Source organism: Chiloscyllium punctatum, chromosome 2 (assembly GCF_047496795.1).
Source record: "Chiloscyllium punctatum isolate Juve2018m chromosome 2, sChiPun1.3, whole genome shotgun sequence".
Taxonomy (NCBI): domain Eukaryota; kingdom Metazoa; phylum Chordata; class Chondrichthyes; order Orectolobiformes; family Hemiscylliidae; genus Chiloscyllium; species Chiloscyllium punctatum.
The window spans coordinates 59461120-59488620 of NC_092740.1; the positions used below are offsets into that span (position 1 = coordinate 59461120).

General features: G+C 40.7%; 1 protein-coding gene across 5 annotated transcripts in view; it reads right to left on the reverse strand.

The window, feature by feature from the left end:
• arb2a (ARB2 cotranscriptional regulator A) overlaps positions 1-27501 on the reverse strand; it is a 544044-nt gene that overhangs the window by 319957 nt on the left and 196586 nt on the right. The gene's annotated exons all lie outside the window — the stretch shown is intronic.

A 27501-nucleotide genomic window follows, 5' to 3' on the forward strand; every position in this document is an offset into this window, starting at 1 on the left:
CCATTAACGCTAAGTAGAAATCCTTGCAGATAATTGAAAACTGTGTCATCTTTCAGTAAGTCACCAATAGTACAGTCCCACTTAAGGAGAAAAGTGTTTAATTTGTTTGTTAGGCTTCATCTTTGAAAGCACCCCATTGCACAAATAGAGAAAAGTTTATATGACACTACAGTTGAGAAATAAACAATTTGCAAATTTTTTTTGGTATCCAATTGACGAACGAACTTTATGTGCAAGATGATCACGCACTCACCCAGGACCTATTGCAACTTTTCATAATGTTGCAAGATGTCTTTCAGAATCCTGTTATACTTGCCCCTCCTACCACAGCAGAGTGAAAAGACTAAGTCGCAGTCTACTGCACAGTCTGAAATGGCAGCTTTCAGTCCACTGCTCTTTGTATAAGAAATCGGTCAGAAAGGTCATGACAGGCCATGAAGAAAATTATCTTAATACAAAGTGTTCTGCCATGGGTAAGTGCTCTTTTGTCAGTGTTTCTCACATCCACCCTCCCCGTGAGTAAATCTGAGTAGTTTTAATGTAATGTTTTGGAATGTAGCCAGCACATTCTAACATCCCTAACACAGGAAACACACATGGATAATTTAAGAGTGAATCTAATTCTCAATACATATGATAATCTACATACAAATGGCAATTAAACTCAGTTACAAGTTAACTTGCAACATTTCCACACTGTAAGTAATCTAATCTAATCTAATTACATAAGCCTAATGTTAAACATTTAAGAATCTGTCATAAACATGAATTGGACGCTTAATGTTTCAGCCCATTCATAACTGTTAAACAATTTCATCATTCTATGTCTCATTAGGACAGTGGCGTTCGAACAAAACCAACTTTTTCCTGGAAAGGATTTCCTTCCTAAGAATTTGATCGTATTGAGTCACTTCAAATTAGTGTTTCAGAGTCACAATTCCCCAGGGCAGACAGAATCACAAACTAATACCTAAATGGCCTGCATTGGTTTCTTTAATTTCTTCTCTAAAGGACCTTCACAGATATTGGCTCATGGTATTTTCTGCCCCAGGGAATTGATGCAACTCATGTAACACTACAATGAAATGTAATTATGCAGGGAAATATTTAAACTTGAGTACAGGTACCTAAAGGGTTTAAACACAGAAAATGACATGACAAAATGATGTGGAAGTGAAAAATATTCCACGAGAAAAAGCTTATCAACACCTGATCACAATTAATACTGCACAAGTGGTGATTACCACCCTTCTTAAAATCATAGCCATCTAACTGGTGATTTTGATTTTACTTGAACAATTCATAAAATCTGCAAAAAAATTCTAACAAATTGATATATGCACATGAATTAATGTGTGGTACGTTGAGATTTGATACCTCTCACAGTAAGATCCAAGACTTAGCAAAGCTATCAAAATATATATATATAAAATACTGCAGATGCTGGAAATAGAAACAAGAAAATGCTGGAGGAACTCAGCAGTTCTAGCAGCATTTGTGGAGAGAAAAATAGAGCAAATATTTTAAGTTTGAAACGAAAGGGGGCTGCAAATGAAAGTTTTTATTAATTTCACAAATGGGGAGAAAGAGCGAGTGGAATAAATGTTGAGGGTGCCCTGAGGAAAAGGCAAAGTCTGTGAAGAGGGTGGTAAAGAAGATATAGAAATGTAAAATAGGTGTGAATATGAGGTATGAAGGGGAGGAAATAGATTAGCTTCACTGACAGCAAAGCCAACAAGACATGAAGAACCCAGAGGGAAAAACCAGTGAAAGAAATACTTGGAAATGAACATATTGTAGTACTGTTCTGAGGTCTGTAAAACAAGTCAGACTAGTTTGAAACAATGAAAGCAGAAAGCAGCACTGATGATGCCATCAATGTGCTAGAGAAAGAGTTGTGTGAAGGGGCACCCACATAGGACTGAGAAAAGGGATGTTCCATTTACCTCTGAAATATAGAATCATAACTGGGACTCACACAGGTACCCATAACCACATGTTTGACATAGAGAAAATGATAAGAGGTAAAGGAGAAGTTTTTAAAGACAGAACATGTTAAGCCAGATGCAGTAGGTTGGTGATAGATGTGAACTACTAATGACTCCTTTCAAGGAAGAAGCAGAGAAGTCAGACAATCATGAAGGAGGATGGATGTGTGGAGGGATTGCAAAGCCATGGTAAAGTGGAGGCAGCAGGGGCTAGGAAACTAGAAATTGTGGACCTGACATAAAGCATCACATAAATCACAAATGTAAGTGGGAAAAGACAGAGCAAGAGTAGAAATAAGTTCAGTGGGGCAAGAACAGGCTGAAATGATAGGTCTGCCATGCAATCCCATTTGTGCATTTTGGGACAAAGATAGAAGAGGATTTTAGGTGGGAAGCTGTGGAATGGAAATGGGATAATGTCAGCCCCAGAAACAACAGCTTTATGTTCACTGATGGAGTCACAATCCAGGGGATGTTAGGAAGAAGCATCCACAACTTGATGCTGAGTTCCTGTAAGAGAATACAAATACCACTCTTAACAGCAGACTTGATAGTAAAATCAGGGTTAGACATGAAATATCACAGTGCAGCCAGTTCAGAAGAGGACATATTAGAGTGGGTGAGAGGCATTGAGAAATCAAATGGTTGATAGTGTCTCAACAGTTCTAGATGATGATATCAAGTTCAGGCAAGACAACAGGTGGAAGGATCCAGGTGGATGGCAAGACAGACAAAAAAGTCAAAATCAACGAGGCAAAAGTGAGGACTGCAGATGCTGGAAATCAGAGTTTAGATTAGAGTGGTGATGGAAAAGCACAGCAGATCAGGCAGCATCCGAGCAGAAGGAAAATCGACGATTCGGGCAGAAGCCCTTCATTGGGTCAGTTTATCATAAGAAGGATTGTTTGATTCCTGACTGAAAAAGTGGGCAGTAAAAAGAAGGCACCAGAAGAAGAGTCTGATATCATGTTGTGCCCACTGTTGAATGATATTCTTTTTTCATAATAAGAGAAAGAGAAAGAGACAGGAAGGCTCTCATCTGTTATTAGACAGATATTGAGTACTAATGGCAGATACTTGAAATATAACACTTTTTCTTTAGATTGCAGGGCAATTCATAAAGTAGCATTTATGGGTCTTCCCTCAATACTTTGAGGGTATGCAGATTTCCTCAAGTTAGTGCCTGAGGAGCAAATAGCTTCAACTGCTTTATCAATCCTTCCATCATAAGGGTAGACTGGGAATATTTGCTGATGATTGTACAATGTTCAAAAGAAAGAAGAAATAGAGCTGAAGAAACAGAAGTTACAAAACTTAGAAGATGCCTGTAATGATATAATGATACTTGTTGAAGATAGTGTCGGTGCTTTACCATAGAGTCATAGAGATGTACAGCATGGAAACAGACCCTTTGTCCATGCTGACCAGATATCTTAACCTAATCTAGTCCCATTTGCCAGCACTTGGCCCATACCCCTCTAAACCCTTCCTATTCATACACCCATCCAGAGGCCTTTTAAATGCTGTGACTGTACCAGCATCCACCATTTCCTTGGCCACTTAAAGGATGCGATACCAGAAACTGCAAAGCAAGGTGAAATCCAGGCTTTACAGACATGTATGTGAGTCCATTCAACATGCTACTTGATTTTAAAGTATGGCATCATGAAAATTTCAGAAAAGTTAACCTTAAAGCTGATGACAGCTGAGTGAAAACAACTGGAAGAAAAGATACATATTTCACACAAAACAAGTCTCCTAAATCCATGAACTATGTAGGATGCTATCCAGACAAGATGTGAATGTCATGGAGTCAGAATGATAAAGCACCATCCTATTGGTTAAGCTCAGAAAAATAAACTCAGGTGGAAACAGTGATTTAATGCATGCTAGAAAGTCACCTGATTGAATCCAGCCAAAGGAGTCAGAGTTCACCACTGGTGTTAATTTCTAAATAACATGGATTAACTAGATTCTGCTTAGATTACAGAAAAGTAAAAGCAGAAATGAAAACAGATTCATACTCAATTTCTTGGTTAGAAGATTAAATTGCTAGAAAGGAATGATGCACTGCCAAACCTAAGACTGATTGATTGAAGAGGTACTAGCAAATACTATTAATACCAAATGTTAGTGATATCAATTATTATTTCATCAAGTGGGTTATATCAATGTTGAGTCGCACAATTCCATTTAAAAACATTCCAGTTACATCTCAAAGACTTATGCTTCAAGTCTTAGCTAAAGTGCCTAACTGTGCATTTTTATTTATACAGCAACATAATATACTGAAACAGCTGAGAAGAACATATAAAGTTCTTGTATAAAAAAATAAATTAGCAAACTTAGTAATGAATCTTGGCAAAAGTGAATTTGCAAATGCGATAGGACAAATGCTCATGTGCCAAAAACAACAAAAGTGAAGGCCACTTCTAAAACTAAATAGGAAATTACAAGAGTGCTGGGAATGTGTGGGTTTTTCAAAACTCTGTGCCTACCTTTAGCTCAATAGTTATACCTCTCACAGATGTAGGCCAGCAGAATGCCAAGCAATTTTTAAGGCAATCAGAATAATCAATTGGTATTAGATCCCATGACTTAACAAAGCTTTTAAAAATGGCGACTGATGTCAGTGATTTAAGGATAGGTATCGTCTTATGGCAAATGATAAATCGAGGAATGAGTAAGGTCCTTTTCCAAGTCATTATACCAATACCACAGGAAGTACTCTACAGCGGAAAAGAAGACTTTGGATTTATTATTGGCTCTCTCAACATTTTGAAGACCCATATGTCAGATACAGTTGCGAAAACAAAAACATAAGTATATAAATACCTATAAACCCTTAGCAGTTGTAGAGAAATTTAAGACATTAAAGTGAGATTGTTTCCCTGAAGCTTATTAATTCAACCATTCAACATTAAAATAATTCACATGCTGAAAAGATAATGTAATAGCTTATGAATCATCAAGAATATGATTGTGGTGGAATAGTTGAAATATTTGAGAGGGAAAATAAAAAGGGTGAGGGTGAATGAATATCATTTTCTTGTCTTTTTTGTGTCTGTATTATGTTTATGTGGCAATGAAACACGTTTAAAAATGGTGCTTCACTTCTTTAAAGGTAAACACATATAAGGGACAACATATATTTCCTTTGTGGACTATAAACTGCAATGTAAGTCGAGCACTGCTATACAGCTAAAATATTAGAGAGTTTTGCAACTTAAACAAAACCAAATGGGATTGTGTAGTGTAATTTTTTAGTTGTACAATACAATGTTGCTTTTACAGCAATGATGCGGTTATACTATTGCGACACAATAGCACCAGGAATCCGAGTTGGGGAAAAACTGCCTGATGATAACTCTCAGATTGGCCCAGCTGTAGTTTGCTACAAATCTGTGACGACAGTGTAGGCAGAAACATGCAGAGCCAACAAATAGAAAACAGCTATGCTTCTCCTTTTTCTTTGAGAGTGAAAAGACAATAAAAGCAAAAGACTCACAATAAATAAATTTAATATAAAAAAATTTCGATCCATCCAATCAACAATTGAATCAAAGAATGATGATCGCTCTGCAGTATTTTGTCATTATTGCTAAAATCAAAGGGAGATGGACTTTGAACTTATAAAACTTATTTTATCTATCCATATTTTTCTATCTAACAATCTGTCTTTTGCTTCACTTATTATGAATGCATGGATATATGACTGGAATTTTAAAGAGGTATAGTTTAAAAATGAAGTTGTACAACAGTAAATTTCCTTTTTTGTCTCTACCAATTGATATTGAATAGGGTTGCTTACAATAAACAGAGTTGTTTTCCTGTGTTTGCACAGGGCTAGTGTGAATTGCTTTTATCCGAAAAAGCAGTTAGTCAAACAAACTGATGATCTTAATGGTTTCACTGGGTATTGGTGACAGCTTGTGATATAGTTGGCTCGATTGTTGGCATGTTCTTCCCAAGTAAGTTGCAGCAAACAATTAAAATTGGCAAGGCACTAAATACTGATTAGAGGTATGCAGCTAATTTGGACAGTCAAGGGGTTGGAAGACAATACAGAAATAAGGAAAGAGGATGCAATGTAGGTATGAGAATTCTAAAACTCAATGTGCTTGATCAACTGTCAATGCAAGCAGAGAGATGATGAGGGCTCTCTGTGAGTTACAAAGTACCGGTTTTTCAGCCAATTCAACTCATTCCACGTATTTTAAAGAAACAGTGGAGGCACTGGATACTGCAAAGACTATGGGCCCTGACATCAGTATTCAAGAAAATAGTGCTTCAGAACTTGCTGCTCCCCTAACCAAGCTCTGCCGGTAAAGGTACAACACTGGCATCTACCAAATAATTTGGAAAATTGGCCAGCATGTCCTGTACACAAAAAGCAGGATGAATCCAACCCAGCCAATTATCACACTATCAGTGTATTCTCGATCAGTAAAATGATGGAAGTTGTCATCAACAGTGTTATCAAGCAGCACCTGCTCAGCAATTACCTGCTCAGGGATGCTCAGTTTGAATTCCTCCAGGACCACCTCTTGACAGCCTTGGTTCAAACATGGACAGAAGCACTGAATTCCAGAGGTGAGGTAATATGACAGCCCTTGACATCAAGACTTTTGACCAAGTATGGCATTAATGGATTCTAGCAAACTGGAATCAATGGGTCTCAGGAGGTAAACGCTACTATGGTTGGAGGCATACTTGGCACATAGGAAGATGGTTGTGGCTATATATAGTAATTTTGTGCCATACAAATGACCACCTCCAATAAGAGATAATCCTTGACATTCAATAGTGTCACCATCACTGAATAACTTCCATATCAACATCCCTGGTGGCGGGGGGAGGGGAACCATTGACCAGAAACTCAACCAGATTTGCCACAATAACTCAATGGCTACAATAGAAGGTAGAAGGCTAGGAATACTTCAGCAACTAGCTCACCTTCTGACTCCCCAAAGCCTGTCCATCATCCAAAAGACACATGTCACGCAAACCCCCTACTTGTCTGGATGGATGCAATTTCAATGACACTCTAGAAGCTTGACACTGTCCACACCAAAGCAGCCCACTTGTATGGCACCACATCACAAACTTTCATTCCCTCCATTACCGACAATGAGTCACAGCAAACATGCACTGCAAAAATTCATCCAAGATCCTGAGACAGCACCAAACCTATGACCACATCCATCTAGAAGGATAACAGCAACAGATACCACCATCAGCAAACACCTGCCCAAACCAGTCACCGCCCTGACTTGGAAATATATTGCCAATCCTTCATTGTCACTGAGACAAAACTGGAATTCCTTCCCTAAATGCATTGTGGGTTAACCTACAGCTCATTGTAGCAGTTCAAGAAGGGAACTTACCACTGGCAAGAAGGCAGCTCTATGACACTGCCTTCGCAAGGTCACATGGGACAGGAACAAATACTGGCCAGCCAACAATGCTCACGTCCTTTAAGTGAATAAAAACAAAAATGAGAGGCACCAGAGTTCTAGATAACTCAAGCTTATAAATGGCAGAATGTGGGAGATGAGACAGGAATGTGTTGGAGTAGGCAAAACTAGAAGTACAAAGATATTAGGATACCAGAAAACAAACGATCGACAGAGGCAAATTTGATAATATTTAAAAGGTATGTATGAATAGACTGTTTTAATAATGGCACAAATATGAAGTTGGAAACTCACCTCAGAAATGTGATGCTAAGTTTACAAACAGACTGGGTTATATTCAAATTGTTGCCATGGAAAGGAATGGCATCAGTAGTTGGTAAACAGAGTTAAAACAGAGGTCTGGAAACAATGGCTTCAATTTACCCAACATTTAGTTGCAGGAATTTTCTGCTTATTCAATACTGGATGTCAAATAATCAGCCTGATAACTTAGCAACAGTACAGGAGTTGACAGAGGTGGAGTTGAGTGTCATCACCATATATGTGAAAACTAGTGTTGTGCCTTTGGGTGATGAGACCAAGAAGCAGCATGTAGGATCAGCCAGGGATAAATTCAGAAGCAATGGTAAAAGAGTAAGAGAAAAAAAGTTACAGTGATTATCAACTTATAATTAGACAGGGAAGATTGGAACCAAGTGGGAGCAGTCCACACAACTGACAAAGCAGAGAGGTACTGGCATAGGATGCTGTGGTAGGTCATGACAAAGCTGCAGTCAGGTCAAGAAAGTAAAGGCAGAAAGATTTATCCTCTGTCATATTCACCGTGGATTAATTGTAAGAAAATGGCAATTGTGTGTCACGTGGGAATAGGAACTGGGGGCAGATGTGAGAGTAAATTTGAGTCTGTCAACATGTGCCCACTTCTGGAATATCTGCATGAAGGCTACTCTGCGGATGACCAATTAAATTATTGAATTTCCCCACTTAGGTTAAAACCCATGGAATGCAGCAATGCCTTATTTAATTTCCTCCTCATCTCTGACCCTGGAGTCATGATTGCAGCAGACTATTCTGGACAGCACCTACCCCTCCCACAAAGATCAAGTCACCAAAATCTGGAGTACCCTAGTTGCGACTCTTATGCAATTGAGCCACTATTTTCTAACTGAATTGGGTATCAGAGGTGGCCTTTTAATTGACAATATTCAAAAATATTCTCCCCCAGTGCTTCACCACTGGCTTTCAGCTTCCTGACTGCATTTCATTCCAAGGGCTGGAGTTGGATCCAGAAATCCAAGCCAGCCTATATTGTACACGATACACTTACAATTTATTTCCTTTTCAAAAGAAATGGCAAGATTAAAGTTTTAACATTTAAGCCTTTTGACTTTTGATAAGAGGAGCAGAGCAAATGTCATCATGATATCATTTCACAAGGTGGACTATAAAATATTTATAGTCCCTTACTGTTGAGATGGATTCTGTAAATCAATAGCACCACCTTAAAGACAAATGATATGCAATTGAATGGTCAAATATATTTCTTGGAAATGAAAATACAGCTACAATAGGTAATAAACTGAAATATCGACATTCTTGATCATTGTTAAATACTATTCAACAGACTTCCTTCATGAATACCCAGTTGACGAAAGAAACAGTACAGCCATTCTCCAGAATGGATTACTACAGAGCAAAAACAGGGTTGACATAAAGACAAAGTATATTAAGTATTAATTAAATGAAACTAAGCTTGAATTTTTAGAGTTTGTGAGTATTGTGTAAGGAGGCATGGAGTTCACAACTCTAAGACTGTGACAAGGAATAAGCTAGAATGGACTCTACTGAAATTCAAAAAATCATTGTGGATAGGGAAGAGTACACAGGACAGCATTAGGATCTTCCTTAAGATTATACTCTAGATCATTCAGTGAAATGATGCCAGCTTTCAAAGTATCTTCTATCATGCATATGAAACAGAGTGTACAAACACCTGGCATTCCATTGCTTGGCTACGTTTATAAAACACATACACTAACGCACTCTCTAAAATAAACACTTCCATTTACTTTGCAAATAGCTTCCAAGCCTCTAGCCACATTGAACAGCGGCTGGTAAAACCATATCGGTTGAAGCTGGTCCCCCCAACTATTAGACAGAGATAAATGCTACAACTAAAAATGCCACAATTAAAACGTATCAAGTCAGAAACTCCTGGTACATGTACCTTGACCAGCCAAATCTTTGAGCAACTACACCATTTTTAGAACAAATAAATCAACTCACCATGAGAAAATAAAACAAATATATCCTGCTGCTCTGGTCCTGCCAGCAGATTTCTTTTTACCACTTTTTCTTCTTATAGAGTCATAGAGATATACAGCATGGAAACAGACTCTTCAGTTCAAATCATGTGCCAATCAGACATCCCAAAATTAATCCAGTCCCATCTGCCAGCATTTGGCCCATATACCTCTAAACCGTTCCTATTCACATTCAGATGCCTTTTAAATGTTGTAATTGTACCAGCCTCCACCACTTACTCTGGCAGTTCATTTCATATGTGCACCAGCCTCTGCGTAAAAATGTTGCCCCTTAAGTCCCTTTCAAATCTTTCCCCTCTCACCTTAAACCTATGCCCTCTAGTTTTGGACTCCCCTACCCTGGAGAAAAGACCTTGACCATTCTTTCTATCCATTCTTCTCTAACACACTTTATTTGAAAGCAGCATGTTCAATAAAAAAAATTATGTCAACTATTAATCCTTCAGGAAGCTTTTGTTTTTAAATTGCAAATTTTGGAAAGCAGAACCTAGCCCTTGAGAAGAGAGGAATCATGTACCAAAACTAAGCATATGCATATTAGTACAAAGAACTTTCATTAAGAGAATGAATCAAAATTGTGCAACTCCCATGAATCCAATACCTAATATTATAAAAGGGGCAGATCATGATCTAGAATAACTACATCCATGCAAACCTCCTTGAGGTTCTGATGCTGATTTTGAACTCTCCAACAAGATTTATTTACCTGCAATCCTAGTCAGAAATGAGAAAAAAAACATAAGTTAAAAAAATTGCATTGCCAATCAACACCAACTTTGATTTAGTACACTGATGTTACCAACATGAAAATGCATTTTTCCAATCTTTGCTGATATCAATAGTGATTTACTCTGGCTTCCTGGATTCAACAAGAATATATTCTGCATAGCACCTTTGGCACAAAAAAAATACTAAAACATCCCAAGGTGCTTCACTGAAAGGCATCCAAGTCCTAACATTAGGTCATGTCCAGCACAAGGGTTATTTTGAGGTCAAGAAACTGAAAACCTATCCCTCAGGCCCTGCTAATTTTAATGGCAGGACCTGATTTACACTTTTTGTCTCAGTTCCTAAACTGGGGTGAAATCTAGTTGCGGACTAAAGCCGGAGTCAACAAGTATGTACATTTGGCCGGCAACAAGTAGCTGATTGGTTTCAGGAATGATGACCAGTTTTGATCCTGCCAAGAAAATGTGACTGGCTCCCAGGTAGCTGTGGGTATGCATGTTTAGGTCAAAAGCCATCGGGTGTCCGGAAAGGAAAGAGCTGTCCTCTCTGAAAAAGAAGCATCTCAAATCTGAAGGAAGCCAATTTATTCTTCCTAATCAGTTGATATCAGTTGTAGATCTTAACCATAAGTTAGATACTTTCAAAATGTAAAACAGTAGCTCTGCACATTCTGCAAGCAACTGAAAGTACCTGGCAAAGGAAGGTCAAGAAGGAGCAAGTTTTGACAAACAAAAAGGATCAACACAATGAACCCTGCAGGCAAAGACCACTGAACTGCCTTTCCTGACCTCCACCTCAACCACTCAGTTTAATTGTGTGTGTGTGTGGAGATGGCCTATGGAGGTTATAAGAGAGTTACAGTTTAAACTGGTAGAGTTCTATATCCATGGTTCATAATGGTTTATCTGTAGCTTGATCTATTTATTTGCAATGAGTAGTATTTCTTGTAAAGTACAGAAAAATGGCTTAAACCAATCCAGTCTAAAACAAAGGTAAAGTGGGGAATGTTGTGTAATGTGGTAGAATCTTAAATTTTTGTGATAACTCTTGGATTAGCATGACTTGATTTCCAATGTGCTACCTCAGTGAAGTATATCATGGAATTTAAGAATATATGCAATTTGAGAACTATATCATTGAAGCATTCTGCAATATTTAATCTCATCATCGGCTGATCTCTGACTTCAATTCTGTCTTCCCACATCATGTCTATTTCCCTTAATACCCTTAGCATCCAAAAATCTCTATGTTCATCTGTTCCATAAACAAGTATACAAATAAGTACCCTTCTGGAGTACAGTAGTCCAAAGATCTGCAACACTTTGAGTCAAAATAATTCCTCCTTACTTCATTGATAAGTGCAGTTCTTAGTTATAGACTCCCCAGACAGATGAAACATCATCCTACAATCTACCTGATTAAGTGCTTTAATAATTTATATGTTTCAATGTAATCTCTCATTTTTATCAATTCCAGAGAATATAATCCCAGTTTGTTCAATCTCTGTATTACAAATAACCTCAACCTAGGAGTCAGTCTTTTGAAGGCAATTATAGCCTTCCCTAGGTGAGAAGTATGAAACTAAAAAGGGGTGAACTTTACCAAAAAATAGCTAGTGTCAATTTTTGGAAGTTTCATGGGGGGTGTCTCTCCATGAACTCTAGCAAATTATCTTATGCAATTCTCTGCTGCTCACCTTATTATGCATACACAAAGCATCTACGGCATTGCTCTTATGATATCTTGCATTCAGGATCTTCCAGCGTTCATGCTACCTGCCCCCCCCGCCCCACCTCAAACTTAAAGACCACCAGTGTACTAGGCCTGTCAGAAGTAGCCCTACACAATAAACAGAGAGGGAAATTAAAATAAAATCTTCTGAGGGGACACAGCAGCCATGAGCAACACTTTCTGAAAGACACTTTATCACAGAATTGCGGAAATGTTATGGTGCATTCAGCCCATCATGTCTGCACTGGATCTTCAAATCAGCATCTATACCTAATGCCAATCTCCTGCTTACTCCCCATACCCTTGCACACTATCTCTACTCAAATAATCATTCAATGCCCTCCTGAATGCCTTAATTGAACTTGTCTCCACCACACTTCCAAGCAATGCTTTACATATCCTACCTACTCACATTAAGATTTTTCTTATATCACCCTTGCTTTATTGCTATTGCACATCAATTTAAACCTATGCCCTCATATCCTTGTTCATTTTACAAGTGGGAACAACTTCTCACTATCTACTCCATCCAGCCTGTTCATTATTTTGAAAATCTCTATCAAATCTCCTCTCATCGTTCTTCTCTCCAAGAACAATCCCAACTACTTCAATATATCATTCATTGCAAACAGAACATTGTATGTATAAATCCATTGCTACTTTACATAATCACCTGATGATTGACCATAAACGTACCTGCAGCTACAAGAACAAAGTTACACCATCAACCCATCCTTAAAGCCATACCATGTTAGAAACCTGTAATGTTTTTCTTTCCCAAATGTCTATTATAGCATAACATTTTGTCATTGTTCAATGTGGGAGCATCACATATTGAAAAATATTCAAACGGTTGAAAATGTTAACTTTTGTTCAGCAACAGGAAAACAAATAAAAATAACTGTATTTGCTTCTGATAATAACCTGCAGCTGTTTGTCTTTCAAACAGCAACAAATTTACAGACAATGAGTGAACACTTTACCTAACTCACACCTGTTGGAACGAAGTATCAATAAAGTTTTATCTGACTTGTTACACTTGACACTGCAGTGCTCTATCATACAGAAGGTGATATTCCTTCTCAATGTTCCCATCTTCCTCCTTGGAAGACTGCTTACTGTCTCCCAGTTTGTCAGCATTCATTGCATCCCCTCTTTGCCTGCTCCAATTGTGGACAGAACTCTACTTCAAGATCCTCTTGAGACTGATCCAAATACTGGAACATCATCTTCAGAAGGCATATCATCTATTCCATGATGGACTGGCAGATGAATCTGCGATATACTATAAAAGTGCTCATCTCCAATCAAAGGGTTGCATATTGGACTTATCAGCTATCAATGCAGAGGATAGTCTCCCACTAGCCATCCTTGTAAGACATGTGGCCCCTGAAAAGAAGCAGGATATGAACATTCTCAAGCATATAGACATTATGGCAGCTTCCAGGGTACCTGGCAGGAACCTCAGTCAGCATTACCACCACACACTAACAATGGTTCAGTGCAGTGGGAATAGTGGAATTAGAAAGGAGAACCATGCAATAGCTCTACATGGACCTTTCATATAATGGATCATATTCTGATATATGGAGCACAAATCATGTGGCCTACATACTGTAGGAGCTTCCTTGTAAGTAGAGTATGGATTATCGAAACGTTGACCACCACACGTCCCACTCTCCCACATCACCCAAGAAAGGCATCAGTGCCCATAACAGCATGTTGGTAAATACAGCTCAAAGTGAGAGGAAATCAGCTCTGGGCCACATGCAAGATTTTATGATTATACATATCTTAAACCTGTAAATGGAAGAGCCTAATTAATGTAACGACCTTTTGAAAGAGCCTCACATCGCTCACAAGTCGAGCTGCATTCTCAGATAGAAAAGAAAACACTTACTGTGTCCAGTGTGGATGTAGCAGCAGCCATTTTTCAATTATATTGCACATTTGTGATTTGGAGAGAATGGAAGGCAACACAGGTCGCACTTCACAGAGTGAATTACAGGCTCGATTTGTCAATCACGGTGACCCCACAAATGTTCCTTCTGCCTTTCTCTTCACCTCACTGGAACTCTCTTCTTCTTTAATTCTTTGCCTCCCAACATTACCTCCTGAGTCCTGGACCTACAGCTTATACAGTCATGGAGTCATAAAGCACAGAAACATACCCTTCAGTCCAAACCATCCGCACCGACCAGACATCCCGGTCTGGCCGAGTCCCATTTTCAAACATTTGGCCCACAACCCTTTAAAGCCTTCTTAATCATATACCCATTCAAATGTCTTTTAAATGTTGTAATTGTACTCACCACTACCACCTCCTCTGGAAGCTCATTCCATACATGCACCACTCTCTCTTTGAAAAAGTTACCCCTCAGATTCTTTTTTAAATCTTTTCCTTCTCACCACAGATTGATGCCCTCTAGTTTTGCACTCCCCCATCCTAAGAAAAAGATCTTGGCTATTCACCCTACCCATGCCCTTGTTGATTTATAAACCTCTATAAGGTCATCCCTCAGCTTCCGACAAGGAAAAAAGCCAGGGGAAAAAAGCTCCAGCCTATTCAGCCTCTCCCTGTAGCTCAAACGTGGCAACGTCCTTATCAACATTTTCTGCACCCTCTCAAGTTTAACAGCCTGTAAGTGACCAGTATTTTACGCAGCATTCCAAATGTGATCTCATCAATATCCTGTACAACTGCAACATGGCATCCCAATTCCTATACTCAATGCACTGACCAATGAAGGCAAGTATGCCAAGTGCCATCTTCACTATTCTGTCTACCTGTAACTCAAATTTCAAGGATCTATGCAGCTATATTCCTATGTCTCTTGGTTTGGCAACACTCCAAAGGGCCCTACCATTAACTGTATAAGTCCTGCCTTGGTTTGCCTTATATAAATTAAACTCCATCTGCCACTCTTCAGCCCATTGGCCGATCTGATCAAGGTCCCATTGTTTTTTGACATAATCTTCTTCACTGAGCACTACACCACAAACTTACTAACCATACCTCCTATATTCACATCCAAATCTATTAGATTAATGATGAAAAGCAGTGGACCCAGCACTGATCACTGCAGCACAGTCTGAAAAACAACCCACCCACCAGCACCGCCTTATATTTCCTATCTTCAAGCCAATTTTGTACAAAATTGGCTCGGTCCCTCAGGATCCCATGTGATCTAATGTTACAAAGTCTACTATGCAGAACCCTGTCGAACGCTTTACTGAAGTCCATACGGGCAACACCCACTGTTCTGCCTTCATCAATCTTCTTTGTGACTTTGTAAAAAAAACTCAGTCAAGTTAGTGAGACACGATACCCCATACAAATAGCCAAACCAAGTATTCCTAATTAGTCCTTGCCTTTCCAAATACATGTAACTCCTGTGCCTCAGAACCCCCTCCAACACCTTACCCACCACTGATGTAAAACTCACCAGTTTATAGTTCCCTGGCTTTTCCTTATAGCCTTTCTTAAATAATGGCAGCACATTAGCCAACTTCCAGTCTTCTGGTACCTCACCTGCGGCTAATGATGATATAAAGCTCTCAGGTAGGGGTCCTGTAATCCCTTCCCTAACTTTCTCCAAAGTTCTAGGGAGGATCTGATCAGGTCCTGGGGATTTATCTATCTTCATGTGTTTAAAAACGCCAGCACCTCCTCTTTTGTAATGTGTACTTTTTTCAAGACAATTCTTAGTTATGCCAACTATCACAACGCACCGTTTCCCCATTAAAGCCGGGGTGGTGGTCACTATTGACGATTCCCCTTCCCCACAGTAATCCATGCCCTCCAACGCACTATTGTATCTCACACTCATACATTGAATTGCCCTATTCCTTCACAATTAATTGTCCCACTTGCATTGCAGCACGCTGTCTCCAATTCCCACAATTTGGAGATGCCGGTGTTGGACTGGGGTGTACAAAGTTAAAAATCACACAACACCAGGTTATAGTCCAACAGGTTTAATTGGAAGCACATGAGTTTTCAAAGCGCCGCTCCTTCAACCACCTGATGAAGGAGCAGCGCTCCAAAAGCTAGTGTGCTTCCAATTAAACCTGTTGGACTATAACCTGGTGTTGTGCGATTTTTAACTCCAATTCCCACAACTGACTACCTTAATTTTCCATCACAACAGTGACCCCTGACCATGCCTACACCCCTTTTCCAGCTTGGAATGACAGACTAGCGACTGACCCTGACTGATCTCTGTGCAATCTCCCAAATGACATACTACAACTCCCCAGATTAGGTTGCATTGAACCTGCGGAACTGACCATGGAGCACTCTTCAGACTGCAATGAGACAAAACTTCTGACTCTTACTACCATTTCTAAGTCCCTGGACTGAAATCAAACACTGTCCTTGACTAACTGTTGAGAGACCCCTGACTGACAACAGACTCCACTGATTTGATTAAGAACTTAGACTTTGAAACATGTCCATTTGATTGAAGGACATTTGAATCATAGAATCCTCAGAATGCAGAAAGAGGCCATTTGACCCACTTGAGTCTGCACTACCCTCCGAAGAGCATCTCACCCAGTCTCAGCCCTCTACCCAATCCCTGTAACCATTTGCCATCCAAATCCTTCAACACTACAATTTAACATGGCCAATCCATCTAACCTGGAGAAAGTGAGGATTGCAGATGCTGGAGATCAGAGCTGAAAAATGTGTTGCTGGAAAAGCACAGCAGGCCAGGCAGCATCCAAGAAGCAGGAGAATCGACGTTTTGGGCATAAGCCCTTCTTTAATCCATCTAACCTGCACATTTTTGGACTGTGGGAGGAAACCAGAGCACCCATTATTATGCATTAATTAGTGGGGTGGAAACCCACACCCATACATAGAGAGAAATCCACACAGAAAGTAACCCAAGTTTGGAATCAAACCTGGGTTCTTGCACTGTGTGGCGTCAGTGCTAGCCATGCTGCCTCATAAGCTGCTAGCTGCAATCACAAGGAGTCTTACAGCAACATGCCCACCCCCTTGCCTTATCACTGCAGGCAAACATGAGAAGTTGTCCAGCTTTGTATCTGTGATAAAAGGCAAGGTAAGACTGTAAGCACTGTGAAGCTGCAAGCTCTAAGTGAGGCAACAATGTGCAAAATAACAAGGCAAAAATATTTTGAACACCCAAGTAGGACATGAAGTGACTGAGCTCTAAGAGAACAACATTCCTGACATGCACTCTGCTCCAATGCATGGTAGGCTTCAGTCCCTTTTCACAAAATGGGCAATCCCATCCAAGGAAATAATGTGTATAAAATAATAGTGCATTGATTAGTGGGGAGGAATTTAGTACTGAGTTACTAATATTGTTAACAAAATTTTTTAATGCTATAGTCTCACAAACAAACTTTACTTTATGAAGGTCACCTCACTTAGAAGCAGCTTTCTCTGAATCAGAAGATTCTGAGTCCAAATTCCACTATTGAGTTTGGGCACTAAAATTAAGGCTGTCACTCCAGTCGTGTATCAATGGAACACTGCACTACTCTCAGATAAGATGTTAAGCTGAGGCCCCTGTACTTATTTAGATGTGTACAAAAGATTTCATGGCACCATTTCGAACAATAGCGAATTTCTACCAGGTCTCCAGAGAACATTTACCTCTCACTCTACAATGCATAAATAGATTATCATGCAATTATTGCTATCACGTTGCTAATTGTGGGATATGCTGTATGCAAATTTTGGCAGGATGTCCGAGATTACAACAGTGATTACACTTCAAAAGTACTTCAGTTGGCTGTAAAGTGCTTTGAGTCTTCTGGTGATCATGAAAAGTGCTCAACTAGTACAAGTCTTTCATTTTACCTTTAAAACTCTGGGTATTGTGGTGAGTTACAGATTAGGTATATGTTGCTTAAGATAATGGTTCGAAAAAGGGTAATGTTGGAGACTGCATTAAGGTGCAACCAATCTGATGGTGTACTAATGGAAAGCAAGAATACCTTAGGAACTTGTAAGGTGAAAACCTATATCTCCAGGTCTCGGAATCTGTTAGTAACAATGTCATAATGTAACTTGTAGCTAATTACTGTCATGTCTTAATTGATACACTGTTTATTGGAAGAGCTTTTCCTCATCAAGACTCACTAATGGCTTTCCGCTACCATTGTAGACCAAATAGGCCCTTAGAAACAGTGAAAAAGGGAGATAATGGAAGCAAACTATCGTAACTAGAAGCTGGTAGATTTTGGCATTGCAGCACATACAAAAGTCTAAATCCCTGGGAGTCCATCCCTGACAGAATGGAATCCATTTATTTTCTTAAGTTAAAATCACCACGGACAGCAACTTAAAACCCTTTGGAAATCACCCAAATCTAGGAATCCATGGGTGAAAAGAGAAAGATCTGACCCCCAAGGTTCTTTGTGCAGTTTAGAATACCAAATCATACTGTTCAGCATACTACTTACTTGTGCACTTGAGATTTTATTTCAGCAACCAATTAGTATCACAGATATTATTGCCACGGGGTGGCATAGTGATTCAGTGGTTAGCACTGCTACCTCACAGCACTGGGGTCCCAGGTTTTATCTGGGGTGGCATGGTGGCTCAGTGGTTAGCATTGCAGCCTCACAGCACCAGGGACCGGGGTTCAATTCCCGCCTCCGGCCACTGTCTGTGTGGAGTTTGCATATTCTCCCTGTGTCTGCGTGGGTTTCCTCCAGGTGATTCGGTTTCCTCCCATAGTCCAAAAATATGCAGGTTAGGTGAATTGGCCATGCTAAATTGCCCATAGTGTTAGGTGGATTAGTCAGGGGAATGGGTCTGGGTGGGTTACTCTTCAGAGGGTTGGTGTGGATTTGTTGGGCCAAAGGACCTGTTTCCACACTGTAGGAAATCTAATCTACTCATTCATTAGTTAGTACAAGTCAGATATAATTAAACTAAATGTTGTACTCTGTAACAGGTTCCAACGTTCAAAGTTTTTATAAATATCTTTTTGTATGATTAAGGAAACACTTAAAATAGGAATGTACATTTGCTTCATCACCTCACAATAAAAATAGCATTACAGTACAGGCAGAATATTGAAATTGGCCTCCAATATAACTCAGTTTTTACTGACTTCCATTTCCAAGAAGGGTCATAATATATGTGGAAATTAAATGCTTATTGACAGAAAAGGTCTTATTTATCAAATGTGAAAGTAAAGAAATCTAACTTTAAATCCCACGATCAATTATATATTTTGGTAGTGTAAATTAGAATCAAGATCAATGATGAAAAGGAGCTTACCTGATATGTAGACCAATATCCCGTTCAAAACAAGTTCAACAGATACATCTTGTATTCCTGTGCATCATTTACCATCTACAAAGATGCACTACAACAACTTATCAAAGCTCCTTAGACAGAATCTTCCAAATGCATGAATTCCCTCACCTAGATGGACAAGGGCAGCAGATGCACGGGAACACTCCTACCCTCAAATTACTGTAAAACACCATTATGACCTGGCACCATATTGTCATTCTCTCTCCATCACTGAGGTAAAATAATAGAACTCTCTCCCTGACAGCAATGTGAATGTAGCTACACCACATGGATTACAGAAATTCAAGCAGGCAGCTTATTGTTACCTTCTCAAGAGCAATGAAAGATGAACATTTCCTTCAGGAATTCACAATCCTGGCTTAAACTTTTATACAGAACTAGAAAGCCAAGATCAACACAGCATAGATTTTCCAACTTTGAAAAACTGAATGTTTTGTGAATTTGCAGAACTTGCAGAACATAGAAAGCACCACAAATTGAATACACAGATGTCTGGAAAGAGGTAATATGTTCAGTGCAGAACCATAAAAATGTTTCACTTTACACCCTATTTCGAATGATGACAATTTGGGTTATGCTGGCAAATAGAAAGATGAAAATTACTGAAAGTAATTCCAATAAATGTCTGTTTGTTTCAGTACTTTCAGTATTTTTCACCAAAACTTGAATTAGCTTGTCTCAAATTCTTGTCTCCACTATTCTATTAGAATCATTGATCTACTTATTTAATTTATTGGTTGAAATAACAAATAGAAATTTATTGGAAACATGTTAAATATTCAGGTAGCTCCAAACATTAAAACTGCAGTTCTTTACCGATGAGTTGGCAAACTAAATTTTATTGTGGAATGTGAGACCTCAATGTATCTTTATGAAATTCTACATATGGCTATCTTCAATGAAAGAGTGGTCAGCTTAAAAGACAAGCTTAATACAACAAAGTCCATATTCCACGATAGCACAATTCTGTGGAAACACAACTTCTTACCGACCAAATTGGCTTAATATTTTGACTATCTCCAATCTTCTTTAAAATTACTTGATATCAATCAATATGTTACCACAGTAAATGTAAAATATCTGATCTGAATACTACTAAAGAAAAATTCAACACATCAATAATACAGATTGAGAAGAAATCCAACTCAACAGTATTGTACCACAAGCAGGATAAATTGACAGGGAGTGGAACTTCTGCATACTCTGGAGCAGTCAATTTGATTTGACACCAGCTTCAGCAGTCCTAGCTACAGCTAGAGCTTGGTAGTGGATACTGTCAGAACTTCACGCAGTCCAATGAAGAAAACACAATAGATCCTGCAAAAGGATATGCTTGAAGATTTGGCAGGGAAGGTGTGGCCACCTCTGGTCTGCAGGGAGCCAGGAGATGTTAGTTTTGGAGATCAGGTGAGTTGGAAGAAAGGGTAGATGCTATCTTTGAGAGGGGCAATCCAATGCATAAAGGGCATATTCTGCCCTTTTAAATTATGTTTTTTAATAAAAGTTTTTAAAGCAAGGGAAAGGGGACGGTTCCATCTTCATGGGAGCTGTACTATTTTCAGGGCAGTGGTGCCACCTATGTCTTCCTGTCATTTAATAAACTTTCATAAAAACCAGGCATTCCATTCCTGCTGCTTATGTCAACCATACTGTGGTTTGGGCAGCATATTAGTCAGAGTGTGGTGCTGGAAAAGCACAGCAAGTCAGGCAGCATCCGAGGAGCAGGAAAATCGACGTTTTGTGCAAAAGCCCTCATCAGGAATAAGGCCGGGAGCCTCGGGTTGGAGGGATAAATGAGAGGGGGGTGTACCTGGAGGGAAGGTAGCTGAGAGTGCAGTAGGTGGATGGAGGTGGCAGTAAAGGTGATAGGTTGGAGGGGAGGTGCAGCGGATAGGTGGGAAGGAAGATGGACAGATGGGACAGGTCATGAGGGCAGTGCTGACCTGGAAGGTTGGAACTGAGATAAGGTAAGGGGAGGGGAAATTAGGAAACCGGTGAAATCACATTGATGTCATGGGGTTGGAGGGGTGTGAGGCAGGAGATGAGACTTTCTTCCTCCAGGCGTCGGGTGGTAAAGGAGTGGTGATGGAGGAGGTCCAGGACCTGCATATCCTCAGCAGAGTGGGAGGGGGAGTTGAAGTTTTCAGCCACGGGGCGGTGTGGGTGTCCCGGAGATGTTCTCTGAAGCGCTCTGCGAGTACTCGACCTGTCTCCCCAATGTAGAGGAGACGGCATCGGGAGCAATGGATATAGTACATGACATTTATGGAAGTGCAGGTGAAACTTTGATGAATGTGCAAGGTTCCAGTTGGGCCTTGGATGGAGGTGAGAAGGGAGGTTTTGCAATTCCTGCAATGGCAGGAAAAAGGTGCCAGGAGGAGTGGGTGGGCGGTTTGGGGGCGTGGACCTGATGAGGTAATAACAGAGAGAACAGTCTTTAAGGAAAGCGGATGGGGTGGGGAGGGAAATATATCTCTGGTGGTGGGGTGCGTTTGTAGGTGGCAGAAATGGCGGAGGATGATGCGATGTAGACGGAGGTTGGTGGGGTGGAAGGTAAGGACCAGGGGTTTCTGTCCTAGTTGCAGCTGGAGGGGTGGGGTTTGAAGGCGGAGGTGCGGGAAGTGGATGAGATGCGCTGGAGGGCATCATCAACGAGGTGGGAGGGGAAATTGTGGTCTTTAAAAAAGGAGGCCATCTGGTGTGATCTATGGTGGAACTGGTCCTCTTGGCAGCAGATGTGGCAGAGATGGAGGAATTGGAAATAAGGGGCAGCATTTTTGCAGGAGGCATAGCGGAAGGAGGTGTAATCCAGGTAGATGTGGGAGTAGGTGGGTTTCTGGAAAATGTCAGTGTTGAGTCGGTCACCTTTGACAGAGATGGAGAGGTTCAGGAAGGGGAGAGAGGTGTCAGAGATGGTCCAGGTGAATTTAAGGTCAGGGTGGAATGTGTTGGTGAAGTTTATGTCGCTATACTGATGACTACATCGGCACCACCTTGTGCTCCCACAAGGAAGATGAACAGTTCATCAAGTTCAATAACAAATTCCATCCAAACCTTAAATTCACCTGGACCATCTCTGACACTTCCCTCCCCTTCCTGGATCTCTCCATCTCTTTCAACGGTGACCAACGCAACACTCACATTTTCTACAAACCCATTGACTCCCACAGCTACCTGGATTACACCTCCTCCCATTATGCCTCCTGCAAAATGCTAACTGTTGTTTCCAATTCTTTCGCCTTCGCTGCATTTGCTCCCAGGAGGACCAGTTCCACCACAGAACACACCAGATGGCCTCCTTCTTTAAAGACCACAATTTCCCCTCCCATGTGGTTGGTGATGCTCCCCAATGCATCTCATCCACTTCCCACACCCCCAGCCCTCGAACCCCACCCCTCCAACCGCAACTAGGACAGAACCCCCCTGGTCCTCACCTTCCACCCCACCAACCTCCATCTACATCGCATCATCCTCTGTCATTTCTGTCGCCTATAAACACACCCCATCATCACAGATATATTTCACTCCCCACCCCTATCCGCTTTCCGTGAAGACTATTCTCTCTGTGACTACCTCGTTAGGTCCACACCCCTGAACAGCCCACCCTCCATCTCCTGACACCTTTTCCTGCCATCGCAGGAATTAAAAAATCTGCACCCACACCTCCCCTCTCACCTCCGTCCAAGGCCCAACTGGAACCTTCCACATCCACCGAAGTTTCACCTGCACTTCCAAATGTCATATACGGTATCCGTTGCTCCCGATGCCGTTTCCTCTACACTGGGGAGATAGGACACCTACTCGCAGAACGCTTCAGAGAACATCTCTGGGACACCCGCACCAACCAGCCCCACTGCCCCGTGGCCAAACACTTCAACTCCCCCTCCCACTCTGCTGAGGACATTCAGGTCCTAGGCCCCCTCCATCGCCACAACTTTACCACCCAACGCCTGGAGGAAGAACGCCTCATCTTCCATCTTGGAACCCTCTAACCCCCTGGCATTAATGTGGATTTCACCAGTTTCCTTATTTCCCTTCCCCCACCTTATCCTAGTTCCTACCTTCCAACTCAGCATCACCCTCATGACCTGTCCCACCTGTCCATCCTCTTTCCAACCTATCCGCCCCACCCTCATCTCTGACCTATCACCATTACCCCACCTCCATCCACCTATTGCACTCTCAGCTACCTTCCCCCCCAGCCTCACCCCTTTCCCATTTATCTCTCCACCCCCGAAGATCCCTGCCTCATTCCTGATGAAGGGCTTTTGCCCGAAATGTCGATTTTCCTGCTCCTCAGATACTGCCTGACCTGCTGTGCATTTCCAGCACCACACTCTCAACTCTAATCTAGAACATTTGCAGTCCTCACTTTTGTCTAGCATATTAGTCAGGTCAATAGGCTCATTAATAAGTTTAACTGACCTTTAATTATTCTTTTAAATATAGCAGACAAGCTGTCCATTTTGCCACAGAGTTTGTTATAGGTGTGAGTTTGTGGAAGGGCATGTTAAGTGGTGGTCTATTTACTTGACCTATTTAATATGGTCTTCCCCTGAAAATACACAGTATATGTGTGATAGATACTTAGACAACTTAGAAAGATTGTATTCAGCCTTTTAAATCCTGAGATTCTAGTACTACAATTATGAATATCTAAATATTTGGGATAAGACATCAGGATTCCCTTTGTACTCATTCCACAGAATCATAGAATTTGTGTAATTAATTTATCATTGAAGCTAAAGATGCAACCAGTAAATTAAATCAGATAATTTTCTGATCACATTCAATTAATTCTTTCACCCAGACAAATTGTTTTCATACCACAGGAGTAAAGGTGAAAATCATATAGCATAATGCTGAGATTCTCTCAAAACAGCAAAGTCTTTAATTACAGAGTTATCAGCATTAGCTCATGGCAGGAGTCATATCTAGGGGATCATTTCCATTTTCTAAAGGGAAATTTCAAACGGACGAATAAATGTTGACCCTGTCAGCCCTGTTAACATCCCATGAATGCATTTTAAAGATGAAAAAGAAGAAAGATGTGGTTGTTGGAGGCCAACCATTCAAGCCTTAGAATATTGCTGCAGGAGTTCTTCAGGGCACTGTTCTAGTCACAGATTGCTTCATCAATTAATTTTTCTCTATCTTAAAGTCAAGTGCGGGCATGTTTGAATTCTAATAATTCACTACTTTCGGAGTGAAGAAACTACTCCACATCTCAGACTCATATCGTCTATCCTTTATTATGAGATTATGTCACCTGGTTCTAGGCTCAGCAGCCAATAGAAACATCTTATTTACAACAACCTTGTAACAACTTTGTAAGCTTCAATGCAATTGCTTCTTGCCTTCGAAGCTCTAGGAATGTAGGCAATATTTACTCAATCTCTCCTTAAAAGACAATCATACAAGACCAAAGACCAGTCTATAAGATCATAAGACCATGACACAGAGGAGCAGAAACTAGGCAATTCAGCCCATCCAGTCTGCTCCACCATTCAATCATGGCTGACAGGTTTCTCAATGACATTTTCCCACTTTTCTCCCATAACTTTTGATCCCCCTGGCAATCAAGAAGAACTTATCTGTGTTTTAAATATAGTCAATGTCTTGGCCCCCAACAGCCTTCTGTGGCAATGAATTCAACAGATTCATCACTCTCTGGCTGAAGAAGTTTCTCCTTATCTCCATTTTAAAGTGTTTTCCCTTTACTTGAGGGTTGTGACCTTGGGTCCTTGTCTCTCCTGCCAATGGAAACGACTTCCCAACATCCACTCTGTCCAGGCCAGTCAGTATTCTGTAGACTTCAATCACTTACAGAAGTTCATCTTTCTAAACTCCATCGAGCACAGACTCAGAGTCCTCAAATGTTCCTCTTATGTAAAGCCTTTAATTCCTGGGATCGTTCTCATGAACCTCCTCTGGACCTGCTCCAGGGCCAATACATCCCTCCTGAGATATGGGGCCCAAAATTGCTCACAATTCTCTAAATATGGTCGGTCCAGACTAGGAAGTAAATCCCTGCTTTTATATTCTCGTCCTCTTGAGATGAATGACAATATTGCATTTGCCTTCCTAACTACTGACTCAACCTGCACGTTTACCTTAACAGAAACCTGGACTAGGACTCCCAAGTCACTTTGCATTTCAGATTTCTGAATTTTCTCCCCATTTAGAAAATAGCCCATATCTCTATTCTCCCTCGCAAAGTGTATGACCTCATACTTTCCCACATTGTAATTCATCTGCCACTTGTTTGCCCACTCTCCTAACCTGTCTAAATCTTTCTGCAGCCTCTCCACTTCCTCAATACTACCTGCCCCTCCACCTATCTTTGTATCATCTGCAAACGTACCCAGAATGCCTCAGTTCCTTCATCCAGATCAATAAAGTACAAAGAGAAAAGTTGCAGTCCCAAAACTGATTCTTGTGGAACACCACTAGTCATTGGCTTCCATTCTGAGAACATCCCCATTCTCTGCCTTCTGCCAGATAGGCAATCTTCTATCATTGCTCACACCTTGCCTCTAACACTATGGGACCTCATCTTACTCAGCAGCCTCCTGTGCGGCATCTTGTCAAATGCCTCCTGGAAGTCCAAATAGATAAAATCCATTCGCTCTCTTCCATCTAACCTGCTCATTACCTCCTCAGAGAATTCTAACAGATTTGTCAGGCATGACCTCCCCTTGATGAAACTATGCTGACTTTGCCTTATTTTACTATGTCAAGTATTCAGATATCTCATCCTTCACAATGGACTCCAAAATCTTACCAACAACTGAGGTCAGGCAAATTGGCTGATAATTTCACATCTTTTGCCTTGCTCCTTTATTAAATGGGGAGGGGGGGTAACTTTAACAACTTTCCAGTCCTCTGGGACTCTCTCTGACTCCAGTGATTCCTGAAAGATTACTAAAGCCTCCACTATCTCTTCAGCTATCTCCTTGAGAACTCTGGAGCATGGCCCGTCTGGTCCAGGTTATTTATCCAAATTCAGACCTTTCAGTTTTTCTAGATCCTTCTCCATGGTGAAGGAGACTATACTCATCTATACACTATCCACACATCCCCCCCACACCCACCTCCAATTCTCTTGAATTTTTGGGATATTACTCGTGTTTTCCACCGTGAAAACTGACAGAAAGTACTTATTCAGGTCCTCAGCCATTTCTTTGTTCCCCATCACTATTTCTCCAGTTTCACTTTCCAGCAGCCCAATGTCCACTTTTGCCTCTCTTTTGCCCTTTTTGTATCTAAAGAAACTCTTGCAATCTTTTCTAATATTAATGGCGAGCTTACCATCATATTTACTCTTCTCCCTCCTTATTTATTCCACAATCTAGTGATGTTCTATTACACTGTCTTGCTAGCAAGTCTTAGGTAAGGAAACCAAAACTGTAAACACTAATCCAGATGCAGTCCGACCAAGTATTATTATTCCAGCTGATGTTATTCTTGGACACATCAAAGCCAACACTGATATCTGGCTTGATAAATTTCATGATAGATAGGGTACGGCTAGGGTGCTAGATAAGCATACTGTCAGTTGGCTAAGACGTCAGGATTCAGTTTAGTGCAATGGACATGATGCCAGGTAAGTAGGGTGCAAAGTGTGTTATGTGCCAGATACATAGGATGCCAGTTGGATAGGAGGACGAGTATTGGGGTAGATTGCCAGGTGCAAGGTGTCAAAGTAACTGATGCGATGTTCAGATCTCTCAAGATGGATGGGAGAAAATAGAGGCTGCAGGGCAGGAGAGGGTTAGTGTCTGGTGGAAGTGGTTTGTCAGTGGGCACAAATAGGGATGTGAGGTCCTGGATGTCAGGGAGGGGTATAGAGGCAGATCAGGTCTTGAGTGAGGAAAGAAAAGGCAGGGGGGAGTGGGTCCAGAGTGATGAAAGGGGAGAATGGTTGCAGGGAGCTAGATCATCTTTCTTTACCTGGGGGTTTTTATCGGAGCAGGAATGGGTCTGAAGTAAGGGATGGGATTGGT